The sequence below is a fragment of the Dermacentor albipictus genome, chromosome 1 (genome assembly GCF_038994185.2).
Source record: "Dermacentor albipictus isolate Rhodes 1998 colony chromosome 1, USDA_Dalb.pri_finalv2, whole genome shotgun sequence".
Classification (NCBI taxonomy): Eukaryota; Metazoa; Arthropoda; class Arachnida; order Ixodida; family Ixodidae; genus Dermacentor; species Dermacentor albipictus.
Window position 1 is genome coordinate 1,135,157 of NC_091821.1, and position 15,844 is coordinate 1,151,000.

General features: G+C 47.2%; 1 protein-coding gene across 2 annotated transcripts in view; it reads left to right on the forward strand.

The window, feature by feature from the left end:
* The window catches only part of LOC139060026 (cysteine/serine-rich nuclear protein 3-like), a 138,200-nt gene that overhangs the window by 56,324 nt on the left and 66,032 nt on the right, over positions 1–15,844 (forward strand). The window lies entirely within an intron of this gene.

Consider the following 15,844-nt stretch of genomic DNA (forward strand, 5'->3'; position numbering starts at 1 on the left):
TACAAGACTTTAACATTCTTGATGATGCCTTGGTCCATTGGCTGCAAAACAGCCGTTGTGTTTGCAGGCAAAAATTCGAGGCGTATTGTACTCAAGGCTGGCACATTCACGTGAGCACTGCAGTGATCGACAAGGAACAACACCTTGCGGTTCTAAGCAGCAAACTTGCGGTCCAATTTGCTTATCCAGCTCTTGAAGATTTCGGCCGTCATCCACGCTCTTTTGTTCGCCTCATAGTCCACAGGCAGCCTTCACGCCTTTAAAACTTCTCGGCTTCGCGGTTTTCCCGATCACAACTAACCGACATCGTTCCGTGCCAGTCATGTTTGCCGCGATCAGCACAGACACTCTCTCCTTGCTGCGTTTGCCCCCAGCACAGTCATCGTCCTTGAATGTCAGGGTCTTCTCTGGTAGAAGCCGATAGAAGAGTGCAATCTCATCTGCATTGAAGATGTCTTCCGGTCTGTATTCGGTGAGATATTCACGCAGCTTTCCGTCCTTCCACGTGGCACATGTTTCCTGGTTAACGGACGCCTTTTCACTACACACGCTCTCGACAACCAGGTCATGGTGATCTTTAAAGCGCGTCAGCCATCCATCTGACGAAACGAAGTCATCGATCCCCAACATTGCTGAGAGGAAGTTTGTTGCTACTGGCCTCCCTAATCCAAACCAGCAGAGCCTTCTGCAACTCTGGGTAAGCGCCGGTGCGCATTCGCTTCCGAGAAGTCTTGAACTTGTCGTTCTCAAATGCATCCATTATTGTGCGCTTGTTCTTGATGTAGTTTGAGAGCATGTTCGGCTTGATCCCGTACTTCCGCGCTATGTCTTGTTTGGCGGCACCTCCCTTCTCAACTTCCTTCAAAACCTCGACTTTCGTTGCCAGGTCGAGCATGCGATAAGAGCCACGGTTTGCCATGGCTATAAACTGCGCGACTAGGTACAGTCAATTCCGAATCACCCATGGTACAACCTAGCCTACGAGCTTCGCACACAAAGGCGCTCGACCAACACACGCCTCGACATATGCTGCGCACGCTGCAAGACTACTCGCACAATCTCGCCACTGCCAGTAGGCAGCGCTGCGTGCACCTATGGCACCCGTGTGGCCTCCGCGATCAGCTCCAGCCACGCGCGGCAGCCGCGCTAGGCCTCCGGCGGGAGCCGCTTCGCCTCCCGCCGGAGTTGATTGCAGAGGCCACAGCAGCCGTAGCAATGAATAATTGCGCCGCTCCAAGAAGGATGGCATTACGGGCGGCTGCGGTGGCGATGACACCATCGCGGAGCACGGAACTGTTGCAACACTTGAAAAATTGCCCATTCTACCAAAGAATGACGGTCACCTCGAGGAGCCCGGCTAAAAATGAACTTCCAATTAAATAATATTACTGGATGAGGACTTCGAATAATTGAGCGATTTCTTCTATAGGATTACATGCAAAACTGACGGGACCAGCGCTTCACTTCTAATTAACCAAAAGTTCCAATTAAGCGGCTTCGAATTATCGGGAGTCGACTGTACAGACGAACGAAAAGCCTGGAACAGGGTTAACAAAATAAAAGGCCGCGAAACTCATCCCTTACCTTTATTAAATACACAAGGAAACATCCTTGAGGATCAGGCAGATTGTCTAGGAGCACATTTCGAGCACATTTCCAGTACATCTCATTACACAGATACATTCCTAAAGTACCAGTGACTAGCAGAACAGATGAATTTGGGTCGGAAAAGCACATCCAACAAAGTATACAATTGTCCATTTGGAATGGCTGAGTTCCAGGCCTAACTGAACTGTTGCAACAAGTCTGCTCCAGGAAGTGACAGAATAATGTATGAGATGATCAGACACTTACACCCCGAAACCCAAAAAACACTACTGTCACTCTTTAATTCCATGTTCTCTGCTGCCTACATTCCTTCTGTTTGGAAAGAAGCAGTCGTAATCCCTATTCTCAAAGAGGGCAAGGACCCTTCCTCACCCAGCAGTTATAGGCCTATAGCTCTGACAAGTTGTATATGCAAATTATTTGAGAAAATGATTAACCGTCGCCTCATCCATTTTCTTGAAAGCAACAAGATACTCGATCCCTTACAGTGCGGTTTTAGAGAGGGTAGATCCACAACAGATCACCTTGTCCGCATCGAGACAAATATCCGTGATGCCTTCGTCCACAAACAGCTTTTCCTGTCCGTATTTTTAGATATGGAGAAGGCATACGACACAACCTGGCGCTTTGGAATCCTCCGTGATCTGTCTGAAATGGGAGTTCGAGGCAACTTGCTATACGTCATTCAGAGTTACCTCTCCAATCGCACGTTTCATGTTAGAGTTGGTAACGTTCTGTCTCGTCCATTTACGCAAGAGGCTGGTGTTCCACAAGGAGGTGTGCTCAGCTGCACTCTTTTTATTGTCAAAATGAACTCGATCCAGACTGCCATACCACGTAGTATGTTTTATTCTGTATATGTAGATGACATCCAGATAGGTTTTAAATCATGTAATCTAAGTATGTGCGAGCGACATGTACAGCTTTGCATAAATAAATTGTCTAAGTGGGCGGATGAAAATGGTTTTAAGCTAAATCTGAAAAAAAGTAAGTGCGTCCTGTTCTCTAATAAAAGAGGGATACTGGCGGACCCTGTAATCAATCTCAATGGAGAACGGTTATCTGTGAGCTGTGAACACAAATTCTTAGGGATCCTTCTAGACAGTGAGCTAACTTTTGTGCCACACCTGAAGTATCTTAAGGCAAAGTGCCTCAAGACTATGAATCTGCTGAAGCTGTTGTCACGCACAGCTTGAGGAAGCGACAGGAGATGCCAATAAAGTTGTACAAAAGTCTAATATTAACACGCCTTGACTATGGGGCCATAGTCTATAATTCTGCTGGACCTAGTGCTCTAAAAAGGCTAGATCCTGTCCACCACTTAGACATCCGCCTTGCAACAGGCGCCTGTAGAACTAGTCCTGTGCAAAGCCTTTACGTCGAATCTAATGAATGGTCCCTATACTACCAAAGGAGATATTTGTGTCTTTCGTATGCCTTGAGGGTAAAATCAGCTGTGGATCATTCATGTCATTCAATTATTCACGACTCCTCCACGGCCAGGCTATTCAGTAACCGCCCAGGTGTCCGGCCTCCTCTGTCCCTCCGGTTGGAAGCACTCTCAGAAAAAAACAGGGGTCTCTCTTTTAGATAATGTCTTAATGGCCCCCTCTCGGCTTCCACCGCCTTGGGAGTGGCAAACTATCCAATATGACATCTCTTTCTTAGAATTATCGAAGCAAGCACCTGAGGCTCACATACAGTCACATTTTATTGAACCTAAAGAGAAGTATTCCTGTGATGAATATTACACAGATACTTCGAAGTCTCCTGCTGGTGTTGCTTATGCAGCTCTCGGACCCTCATTTTCAAAATCTGGGCCACTAAGTCCACACACCAGTATCTTTACGCAGAAGCATATGGTATACTTTCGGCTATTAAACACATAAGGCGCAGAAATGTTGCTAAGGCTGTTGTCTTTACAGGCTCATTAAGTGTCGTGAGAGCCCCGATTAGCTTACGAAAGCATAAGAATCCCGTTTTGAATGAGCTGTATATAGCTTGTTGTGCTCCGCATATATGTGCAACCAAATGATTATACTATGCTGGGTACCTGGTCATAAAGGTATAAAAGGCAACGTAGCTGCTGACGAAAATGCTACGTCAGTGAGTTTTAGCGACACAGATGGAAATATCCTCATTCCTGCCACAGACCTAAAGCCCTTTCTGTGCCGTAAATTCAGGAAACATTGGCAAACAGAGTGGGATACACAAACATTGAGTAAGTTACACATCATAAAACCAAGACTACGGAATTGGATAAGTGAGAAAACAGCACGGTACAAGGAAGTGCTTCTTTGCCGATTAAGAATGGGACAACTTACAGTACTCACTCCTACCTCTTGACTGGCGGAGATTCTCCTACTTGTAGGAGGTGCGGCGATAGCTTGACAGTGCTCCATGTTCTTATCCAGTGCCCTGCAATAGAAACAGAGGAAAAAGTATTTCCCTTCTGCATATCGGGAAAATATACCACTTCACCCTGCATTTTTTCTTAGTGATGAACCGCTTTTTAAACTGCAAATAGTCTTAGATTTCTTAGCCGAAACCGAAATTCTGAAAATAATTTGGCCCGGAAATTTAAACACGAGATTACCAGCCCTTGTATTCGAGGGCCGTCTTGATTCTCTATTGTAACTGTCGTTTCGTTTTCGTATGTTTTTTTTTAAATCAAAACACAACTGCCATCGTCCACGTCCATAACTAATCAGTGTCATTATTTTAATAATTATATATTTAGTCATTTACGGCGAAAGTTTTTAGGCCCTTATACAGCCATGTCACACCTACCATAATAAACTCTTTGTCCACGCCATTCAGAATAAATCCTTTAAATTACCATTTGTCATGGCGCTCTTTGGTCATAACTGGCCCTTGCGCCATTAAAAAAACCACATATCATCATCACTGGTGAGGAACCTCCTACATGTGGTAGATGTGGTAAAAGACTGACGGTCATCCACGTCCTCGTGGAATGTAGGGAAATAGAATGCGAGAGGAAAAAGCACTTTCCCTTGGTGTATCAACACCATATCCCATTACATCCAGCACAATTTCTCAGCTCGAACCCGTTATTCGACACCACATCAGTTTTAAATGATTTAAATGAGATTCAAACATTGCACATTATCCGATCAAATGTTGCGTAGTACGGCTTCTTACCAGAGGCTGCTGCTGCGTTTGTTACATTAGCATAGTACGTGGCTCCAGGCCCTTGCATTCAATGGCCCTGTTGAGACATCAGTGCTGTGTTCACAACATGTTTTGTTTCATCATCCGCGCACAACATGGCAGTTCCATAGTTCACATCTCTGGTCATTGTCATTGTTTAATACTTATATATTTTACGCAATCCAGAGCGACTGATTTTAGACCTATTTACAGCCATGCCACATCCACCATTCGAAGTACATGTCTTCACTTCACGAACAATTCATTGAAAACCGATCACCATGTGTATGGCGCTCTTTGGTCATATCTCGCCCTTGCGCCATAAAACCCCATACATCATCAGTTTCCCTCAGCTACTGCCCTGAGATTCCAATGAATCTGCTGAAGACGCTTTAGATGCTCTCGAAGCGGAGTTTTCCACACTACCGGCGTACAGTCTTCAAGAGCACGTTCTGAATGAAGAAAGGTGGGATGTGCAGTGGTCTATGGTTGGAAAAAATGAAAAACACTGATGGAAAACATGTTTCACCGAGTTGCTAAGGTGATGCTCGAATTACTCGTGATACCGCATAGGATTTTAGCACGGCGTGAAAAACTAGGACTGAATTCCACTCATCAGTGTGCAACACAACCCTCCAACACCTGCTGCTATGAAAGGCCGTCAGTCGGGACCATGTTTTGAGCAAAGCTACTCGGACAAATTTTTGAAGTGAGCAAAGCCTGCTACTGCAAGGTCCCTGCAAACGGACTCGTTGAACACTGCCTGAAAGTTTGAACGCCCCCCCCCCGGTCTCACCGAAAGTTGAAACAGTGAATGCAACCCCACCCTCTCCCCTCCTTGTTGGCGCGATAAAATGTCTCCCGATTTTTGATCTCGCCAGGTTGGCAGGTATGTGGTAGGCGGTTGCTCTGATGCGAGAAGCACCAACGAAATGCGTAATGCTGAGGAAAAGTGATGATTCGAACTGCCTTTCATGGTCGGTTGTTATTATAGACGGTGCACCGAAACGAGCAACCCAGTGGTGCAAGAAGGTGCGGGCAACCGTGTCGGCTGTGATATTCGCTATTAGCGGCGAGAATTAGGAGTGGCGCCCTCTCGCGAGTGACGTCACGGCCAGGACGCCGCTCGCTCCGGCTCGCTCAGCTGCCGCGCGCGCTCGTTCCCTTCGTGTATGCTTGGGGTATGGGTGGCTCGAGCCGTACGTATTGAAGGATACGTCGTCTTCTTTCAGCTGCCATACCTTAACCACAGTTTCTTCTTCAAAAGCGTGTGAGTCGAGAAACTTTGCGGCTTGGATATCGCAAGCTAAGTAGCGTTAAAGAGGTCTACTAGGTTTTGCAATGCATATATGCGCCGTGTCTATCTGTAAATTTTGACTAAGAAATGAATATCTGCAAATTCAACGCGCGAAGTTGTGTATGATGCTTCGCTCAACACTTGACATTCCTTTAGTATTTAGCTATGAGAGGCATTGCATTTTACGTGGAAGAAAAATTTGGTAATTGGCGTCAACATGTTATCCGATGTTAGAAAGACACTGCCCAGCGAAGCTGTCATCATGATTCCTATTACTCTGGTGTGTTCTATTCAAATATGGCCATTCATTAATGCATAAAAAAATAGTTAGGCGCGCATTTCTTATGAAAAAAGTTTGCTGCTACTTTCATCCCTCTCTGAAACAGGCCTCCAAAAAACGAATTGCTCATGGCTGTTAACACGACGGTGTGTCATGTAGAGTATTTACATAGTTAATTCACAAACACCATAGTAGCAATCACCTGAGAGAAAAGTTTCGTTGTTAAGATCGAGAGCCACTCAATTGAAAGTGATGAAATGTTTCATAGTGGCCCTCAGTAGCCTTTATCGACAATATGGCACACCCCTGATCACGTAACGGTAGCAATCGACTGTCCGTATGGCGAGGCACGCTATGTTCGCGAAAGCCATCAGTTCACTACAACTTCGAATTAAAACCATAAAGCATTTTTTTACAGCGCCAACTGGAATGGCTAAAGTATTCTCGAGCTACTACACCGCAGCTTAGATTGCCTACAAAAGGAAAATTCAAGCACCTTCTGTCTCACCATGTCTCGACCCAGCGTTATTTAATTATACAAACGGATAACTATTGGCTTCGTCGCTACATAAAAGAGAACCTTGCAGGCTAAATTAAGTTTGCTCCAATCCAATCGCAAACATTCATAAAGAAAGCACCACAAGCCTTGCATATACTTTCACTTGATTTTTGACCCTCCACCGGGGGAATTTCTATATCTTCAATATGTCCCATACTACTAGTCATCGACGCTTCGACTTCTTTCTGGCTGCAGCTATGCGGTCAAGCAGGCATACTTCACTAAAAAAATTGGGCCGAGCAGCCTGTGTCAGTTCGCCAAACAGATTCGTCATGTATATTCCTCAAGCAACCAGCACCAGTAAATTTCCCAAGTGAGTTTGATTTGATTTGCTTTATTAATTTCCATTCACACACACACATGTACAGAGGAGTGGTAAATGGAGGTGGATGAGGGAAAAAAGCCGCACAGAAGCAGCTTGAGGTATACCTCACCCCGTTAGGTACAATATGGCTGCATGGAGTAACACATCAAGCGCCATATAAATTACATTTATATAGTGCCCATAAAACATTGCAGTTATACAATATATGAAAAGACAGTGAAATATTTCCGCAATAACAATGCAAAACACACTGCGGCATTGAAATAAATAAATGATATACACTTGGTAACATAGACAAAAAAAGAGGAACATAACATACATTATTAATCATTAACAAACGCGCTCTAAAGAGGTGAGTTGAACGTGTAGCACGGAAAAGGGAATATATATTGGTACATTCCTATTTGTACTCTGTAAATAGCTGTAAGCCTTCATTAACATTACTTCAAATTTCCGCCGCTTAAGAAAAATAAACACGTGAAGAACTGCCTAATGTTGGCAAGCAGTTAAAGAAGCAAGTGAGGCGTGTAGAATCTAAGCTCCAGTATTAGTTAAGTCCCCGTGCTACTGCCGAGCGTTTCTGTGAGGAAATGCAAAAATTCGATATTATACCATGAACTATTCGTCGTGAGCAAACCTGTTTTAGCGGAATAAAATCAACGTAACTGCTGTAGAAGTCACATATAGCCAGCTTTCTGACATACTTGTTGCACCGCGGCAGGTATGGTATCATAACTGGATTCCTATAGGCTATGCTTTTGCGATTGTCTATCCGCGTATGGAAAACCCGCAATGGGCTGGTCTGCGTCACTTCGGCTGGCACTGTAGCGTTGCCTTCGAGAGCTGCATTGTTGTCTAAGAAATTAGCTCTTTGAATAAGTGTTCGCAAAGGAAGACGTCGTAAAAATATATTTGAGACGACCACCATAAGTATACAAGCAGAGAGAACGAGGGCGAACAAACGAAAACACCGCAGAAAGCGCCCGGACAACGCCCGAACTGTAGCAGACGACAGGCATGAGTCCGTGCCCTGACGTCACGCGAGCGGCGCTCGCAGCGCCGCTCGCGTTCGTTCTCGGGGCTAATAGGTATGGCCTCCGCTCAGCCCTTGAATCTGTCAATGTACATCAGTAAATAGGCATTCTCTTGGCAAGGCGGCAGAGGTCCGACAATGTCGAGGTGTACGTGGTCGAAATGCGTGTCTGGAGGCGAGAACGTTGCCAACAGTATGTCAATGAATTTTGCCACGCTGACACGGTATGCATCCTCTTACCCAGCAACGCACGTCTCGGTTGATACCTGGCCAGATGAACCTTGCTGTGAGCAACTTTTGCGTAGCTTTGATTCCAGGATGCGATAGCTTGTGAACAGAAAGGAAAATGCGGCGACGTAGATTAGCAGGCACGAAGGGGTGTGGGTTGCCCGTGGAGGTGTCCCAGCAAATCTGGTCACCTTATCCCTGAATCTGCATCCACTGTAGCTTGAGGGCCGTTTTTGTTAGGAGGCTTTTTAGCTCTTCGTCTTCTCTTTGGACTGCCACCAGCACATCTAAGTAAACTCCTTCTGGAGTGTTGACGATGTTTATAGCGCTCCGCGACAGGGCGTCGGCAACGACGTTGTTGCTCCCTTTTACGTGGCGGACGTCTGTCGTAAACTCGGAGATGTATGCCAGTTGCTGAAGTTCACGGGCCGTGTGCATGCCACCGTCTGAACGCATAGAGCAGCGGAGAGCATAGGTCAGCGACTTATGATCGGTTAAAATGAAGAACTCGACGCCCTCCAAGAAATGCCGAAAGTTATGTATACTCAAGTAGATGGCCAGCAGTTCGCGCCCGAAGGTGCTGTAGTGGCGCTCAGTAGGTGTCAGCTTCCGCGAGAAGAATGCAGTTGGGTGCCATTTTCCGTCACTCAGCTGTTGCAACACGGCGCCGATGGCTATGTCTGAGGCATCGACCATTAAACACTAGGGAATTTCTGGCCGTGAGTATGCCAGGAGAGCCGCATTTGCCAAGGCCTTCTTGCTTTGGTTGAAAGCCTTTTTCGCTTCTTCGCACCAAGGCAAGTCATTCGAAGATCCTTGCGTTGCCTTGAGCAGTCCGTGAAGCGGTTGTATGATATAGGTGCATTTAGGCATGAAGCGGCGGTAGAAGTTTAGCAATCCGAGAAATTCACGTAGTTGGCGCTTCGTGGTTGGCAGTGAAAAATCTTGTATGGCCTGCACTTTAGAAGGGTGTGGCCTTACTCCCGAGCTCAAAATGATGTGGCCCAGAGATAACTCAGGCACGCCGAGTTCACTCTTGGCCGCATTGACGACAGCGCTGCGCTCAGATAGGCGCTGAAAAACAATCCGCAGGTGCTCTTCATGTTCTTCTGGGGTGGTGCTCGTGATAAGCAAGTCGTCCAGGTAAGCGTGACAAAATTGAGGCCCCGTAGAACACCGTTGATAAACCTTTGGAACGTTTGACCCGTGTTGCGAAGGCCGAATGGCATGCGCAGGAATTCGAATAGACCAAAGGGTGTATGTAGTGATAGCAGTCTTGGGGATGTCTTCCGGTGACACAGGTATTTGGTGGTATGCCTGCACGAGATCAATTTTTGAAAAAAGTTTGGCCTCATGCAGACCTGCCAGTATGTCGTGAATATGTGGCACGGGGTACCTGTTGGGCCTGGTGACACTGTTCAGCACTCGATAGTCCCCGCAAGGACACCAGTCACCCGATGATCGCTTATGAACCATGTGAAGGGGAGATGCCTAAAGACTGGAAGAAGGTTGGATGATGTCCAACTCCAACATATGGTCAAATTCTTGTCGTGCTACCACCGGTTTCCCAGGCGACATTCGACGTGGTCGAGCATGAACCGGTGGTCCAGTAGTAGTAATGTGGTGAAACACGTCGTGTTTTACTGGGGATCCCACTTGGTGCTGGTGTGTCAGGTCAGAAAATTCGCTCAGTATGGAAGTGAAACAAACGGCCTGCTGGCTTGTTCAGTGTAGGGCTGAGGGGCGTATGTCTTGAAGGCTTGCCTTTTACATCGCTTTGTGACACAGGGTCCTGTAACCTCTGGTTACGCACGTCGACTAACAGTCCGAACTGGCACAGAAAATTCACCCCGAGAATGGCAAATTTCACGTCGTCTACTATGAAAATCCATCGTAGCATTCTCTGCAGGCCCAGACTGACGGTTAGGGAGCGGTTTCCATACGTGGCGATGGCCGTGTTGTTGACTGCTTGCAAAGGCGATGTGTTCGGGCGCTTTCGGTCCATAGGCGATGCTGGAAGTACGCTCACTTCGGCGCCTGTGTTGACGGGGAAGTGGAAACTGCTATTGCAGTCGGTTAGGAAAAAGACTGATGAGCGACGTTCTTGCATGGCATAAACGCTGGTTGCCCTCAGCGCCTGCCCGGTGTTTCCCGAGAACTTGCAGGGTGGTACACATTTGCGTGCAGCATTGCCGAACTTGCGATGGTACCAACATACGTTTGGGCATTTCATAGGCGACTGCACAGCACTCTGGCTGGTTGACCGTGATGCGGTATGGAGGGTGGCCACAGAATCCTCGAGACGCGAGATTTCGTTATTCATCTCTTGAAGCTGCTCATGTGGAGACGGTTCGCTTGTGACGGCTGCGACAGCTGACAAGCTCATAATGGTAGCTCCCACATCTAACTCAGCCAGCTTGGATAGATCGTTCTCATTTGAGGCAGTCATGACCATTCTGACGTTCGGTTTCTGTAGAAATATTTCTCGGGGCAGCAGGCTATCAAGACCATCCACTTTGCCGCCCAATAATTGCTGCATATGACGCAGCAGCTGGCTTGGCATCCTGTCGCCGAGGTTGGCTTCGTGGAGAAGCTGTTGTAGCCATTGGCTTTCGGGGGGCGTGATCCTGCGAATGAGTGTTGCCTTCAGCGTCTCGTAAATGTTGTCTGCTGGTGGGGAAAGCTGCAGGTCTCGAATTTCGCTAGCGGTTGATGGGGGCAGACTGCTCACCACATAATGGTATTTCGTGGAATCTGCTGTGATGCGCCGCGCAGCGAATTGTGATTCTACCTGAATGAACCACAATGCAGGGTCCGCAGTCCGAAATGGAGGCAGTTTGACGTCAACGCCAGAGAGTGTCGGAATTTCGGTGCCTTGAGGTGTGTCCATAGCGCTTTTTGCTCGTCCTGGTCACCAGTGTAGTGTGGGACGCGAGCGTGGCTGGAATTAAAAAAATGAAGCGCCAATGGTAATGGCACACAAAGAAGGAACAAAAGACAGGACAAGATGCTACTTGCAACTGTTTATTGAAGTCAGAGGTGGCTGATTATGTAGCCATGGGGAGAGGGCGACGAAAAAAGAGGGACACTGATTATGTCAATGCGCACATGCGAGAACACTGAAGATATATTCGAAGGGAATCGCGAATAATCAAAATCTAGAACTTATCAAAAAATGGCTGTGGCTTAGGTAAGGTTAAGCCCAGGATGCGAAGCATACTAGCCTTTATTTTAGTTGTTGAACCACTGTTTAGCCTGGTGAACTGCTGTTGCTTGGCTATATTTGGTTCGGCTAGACGAAGAAACAACTCATGCATTACTTCTTCGCCTTCAAGAGTGGAACGCGACAGCGTTCCCGTCGACCCGCCAAGGGGTGTAAGACAATGGGCTACAGGGCAGCGACTACGCGTCCCGCATTGGACGCGGTGAGCGTCGAGCAAAGCAGCGTTCGGCGCGGCAACGAAATGTGCGCCTGAGCAAGAGACGCACGCCTTAGAAACAGCGCGTTTCTAAGGCAACACCGCATTCACTAGAGGCGCTTTTGTACCGCTTTGAAGCGTTGTACTCGTGGCTCAGTGGTAGCGTCTCCGTCCCACACTCCGGAGACCCTGGTTCGATTCCCACCCAGCCCGTCTTGCAAGAGTTGAGCCAAAGCCACTTCTCCTCTGTCGTGACGTCACGGTGTCACGTGATTTCATGGTCACCGCCGCGCCTGAGGAGCTGGGTTGAGCCCTCGTAATATGCTTCGCATAAAAACATGCTTTCATTGTTATAAATGTTCAGAGACGGGGTGCTCACACAGGCATCCCCTCTTTTCTTAATCTGGTTGGCCTCAAACAATTCACGCACCACAGAATCTTTACTTGTAATGTGACTGTTATGTCATGAAGCCTTGCTTCACATACTTGTTTGTTCTCATTCCCGCAGGCCTTGCAGTGAAGCGGCAAGTTTGAATCATAACTGTTTTTTAATGAACGCCTGCTAATGAAAGCAGGCGTTCATTGATACATCGGCCAGTTTGGCCGATATACTCTTTCCCACACTTGAGAGGTATGCGGTATACAACCCCTTCTTCACACTTAACAAAAGGTTTCTTGTTAAGGTAACTCTTGTTAAGACAAACTTGGTTAGGCTGAATTCTCGTATATAACGAACAACATGGGAACATTTGTTTGGTTTTCCATAGACTCGATGCAAAAGAAATCCGCTTAACACGAACCACCTCAGACATACTCTTCGGTTAATACGAACATTTGGTGTGATTGCCACTGCTACCAATCCTAGAGGTTAGGGTGCCTCAGTGCACCGAAACCGAGGGCGCACACATTGAGGCATCCTACTGGAGGCCTGTGGTGCACATCACCCTTGGACAGAGGCAAAAGCAAGAGGAAGAAACAAAAAAAGTTAGTGACGTTTCATTTCATTAACGTGGGTCACGTGCAAGCATATGGGTGCTATGGCGCACATGAGGCTATCGGCTTTTGGTGCGCTTAGATACCTACACTGTGCACATCGCAGATCGTATTCAGGACAGGGTTCACATGACCGCGCCATGTGCAGCAATCGCTGGAGTAGAATGGCCCCTTGTAAACATTCGCTTACTAACTAGACAGGCATGGACACATCAAACTTGATGACGGCGGACACCCTGCCAAAACGCTGCCATGAGAAATCATGGCAGCAGCCACGAGCGAAGTGACCTTCAGGCTGTCTATAACGTCAATGCAAACTGAGCGGCGAGAACACAGTGTGCGCAAAGCTACGAGCCATCAGCCCACCTAGACTGTGGCCCTTAAGCATATCACTTTCAAGTAAAGCCCGGATGACCACGCGCGGCCGAAGTGCAATGCCTCCTTCCCTCTCTTCTGGTGCCATGCACGCGATGGAAGACAGTGCGCTTCCTTCCCCCTTTCCTTTCTTGCGCAAGCGAGATTGTGCTGCTATCATTCGCTCACCGTCGCGCGCTTTCACTCGTACACACAGCGTAGTGCATGTGAGGACGATGTTATCACGAGATGAACCCAGTATGTCCGTCGTGTCGCAAACAAAACCTATAGCAATGGCTAGTGTAGGATCAGAAGGCCCATAAAGAATTACCATTTATTAAACAGATGACTGCGTTGATGTCGTGGCTACCATCGTGGAGCCTATATGCCTGATGGCGCGAGTCCAGTCTCTTCTCTACCTACCGTGGGGCTCTATGTGTACTGTCCACTACATGGCCCCCCCCCAACGATGAAGGCACTGCCGTCGAGTGGTTTAAGTTGTGGAGATGGCACTGCCAGAGTCTAGATGAGCTGGCTTCGAGCGGTCGATGGAAGTTGTCTCTTCGCGTCCATTGACAAGAAGTGTGAAAAACTTGGTAGACATGTCGCATATCACTGTCCTGCTGTTAAAGGGACACTAAAGGTTACTATTAAGTCCCCGTGGACTGTTGAAATACCATCCCAGAAACATCCAAACGCTTGTTTTGTGCAAAGAAGAGACTTATTTAAGAGAAAATGCATTCTGAAGCGTCCGCGTACCTCTAGCGCAGTTCAAATTGCCCGCCCTCCGATCGAGGAGTGGTGACGTCATGGTCTAATAGTGACGTTGCTTCGTCGGTGAGTAAAACGGTGCCCGCAGACGGCGCTACGGCTTTTCTGCGCAAAACGCAAACGCGCGACCAGAAACAGAGCCAAGACAGAGCCAACAGCAGCGCGAAAGCGGAACTATGGTGGCTAGTGGAAGGGAAAGCGTGTGACGATAAGCTGGTTCTTTATTTTACGACGCCAACTTCGACGCTCGTTGCAATGGACGACCCTGACAACGACACATTGGCTCGCTATGCTGGGCGACTTCAGTGACTATGCGACTTCAGCGATTTAAGCACTGATGAGCGTGACCTGCTGCTGAGGGCTCGCGCTGCCGGCGTCATTGCGTACTACTACGACGGCGGCCTGCTTTGAAAGGCACTCCACACGACTTCATAAGTCGGTGTTGAACTCATAATCGTCTGGACAAAAGTGCAGTGAGCACACTATGCTATTTTCGGCTCTTTGCCAACGCGCTGTGGTAGAGGTATGGCACTTAACCACTTCGAACGGAGAGGTTCACTCGTTGGCCCACAGTGATAAGTAATGTTGGATTCTCCGCTGCAACTGCCCTTGGCCAAGTTCCGTGGACTGTTCGCGCATCCCACTACATCACATGGACGTGGCATTCTCGCTGCTTGTTCCAAATGCAACTTTCCCGAGCCAGCAGGACCAGCGCAGCACGACGCGATAATGAAACAACTGAAACTCAAAGCACGCGCAATACAGAGTCAAGCGTGCAAAGTCGAACGAAAATGAAACCTTTCGACCACCCATACTACTGAAGGGTAACGTCAAAATGTTTTTTTCTTAGAATCGAATAGAAGTAGACAAGTAGCACTTCCTTCCGACTTATAACCTAATGAAATTATCTTTTTAATACGAGTAGTTGAGTACTAGTGACATAAATTATGATGAGGAGTGCCTTTGTCATTGGGCTAGTACCGGAATGTTGCTGGGGGGTCTCAAATCGTGTCATGCGTTTACCTCAATTTCTCGGTTACTAAAGCTCTGTTCGCGATTATTTTGACGCCTTAGACGTTCTAGAGCATTGCTTCATCACTTTAACTTGACTTCATAATAACTTTTAGTGTCCTTTTAACAGCGCGAAACGTAGACTGGACACGAGACGAGAAGACATTACAAGCGCTGTGGTGTCTTCTCATCTTGTGTACTGTTTACGTTTTGCGCTGTTAACACCAGGATGGAAAAACAAGCCCTAGCTGCTATTCTAGCATATCTCTGTGACAGTGTAGCCAGGCAGTACGATATCTTCGAAGCGCAGAGAATCGTTGGCAATCTGGAGGGTTAGAAGTTCACGGTCTGTGCGTTGAGTGGTAGCAGGGCGGACAAAGTCAATGCCGAACGATTTACTTGGCTTGCATTTATGTGAATCTGTGACAAAGCGTCAGCAACAGGATTATCGGCACCACTGATATGCCGAATATATAGTGAATTCAGAGATATATGCAAGCTGGCGAATTTCGTGGGGAGTATGCAAGGAGCTGTTGGAGGTAATAGCAGAAATGAGTGGTTTGTGGTCAGTGAGAATGGCTGTAGCGGGTTTCTTGCGGTGTCAGCTTCCTTGAAAAAAAAAAAAAAAAAAATATATATATATATATATATATATATATATATATATATATATATATATATATATATATATATATATATATATATATATATATATATATATATATAGGCTGCCATGTCTTGCCAACCAGCAACCAGTTGTTGAAACACCGCGCCAACAGCTATGTTGGCGCGGTG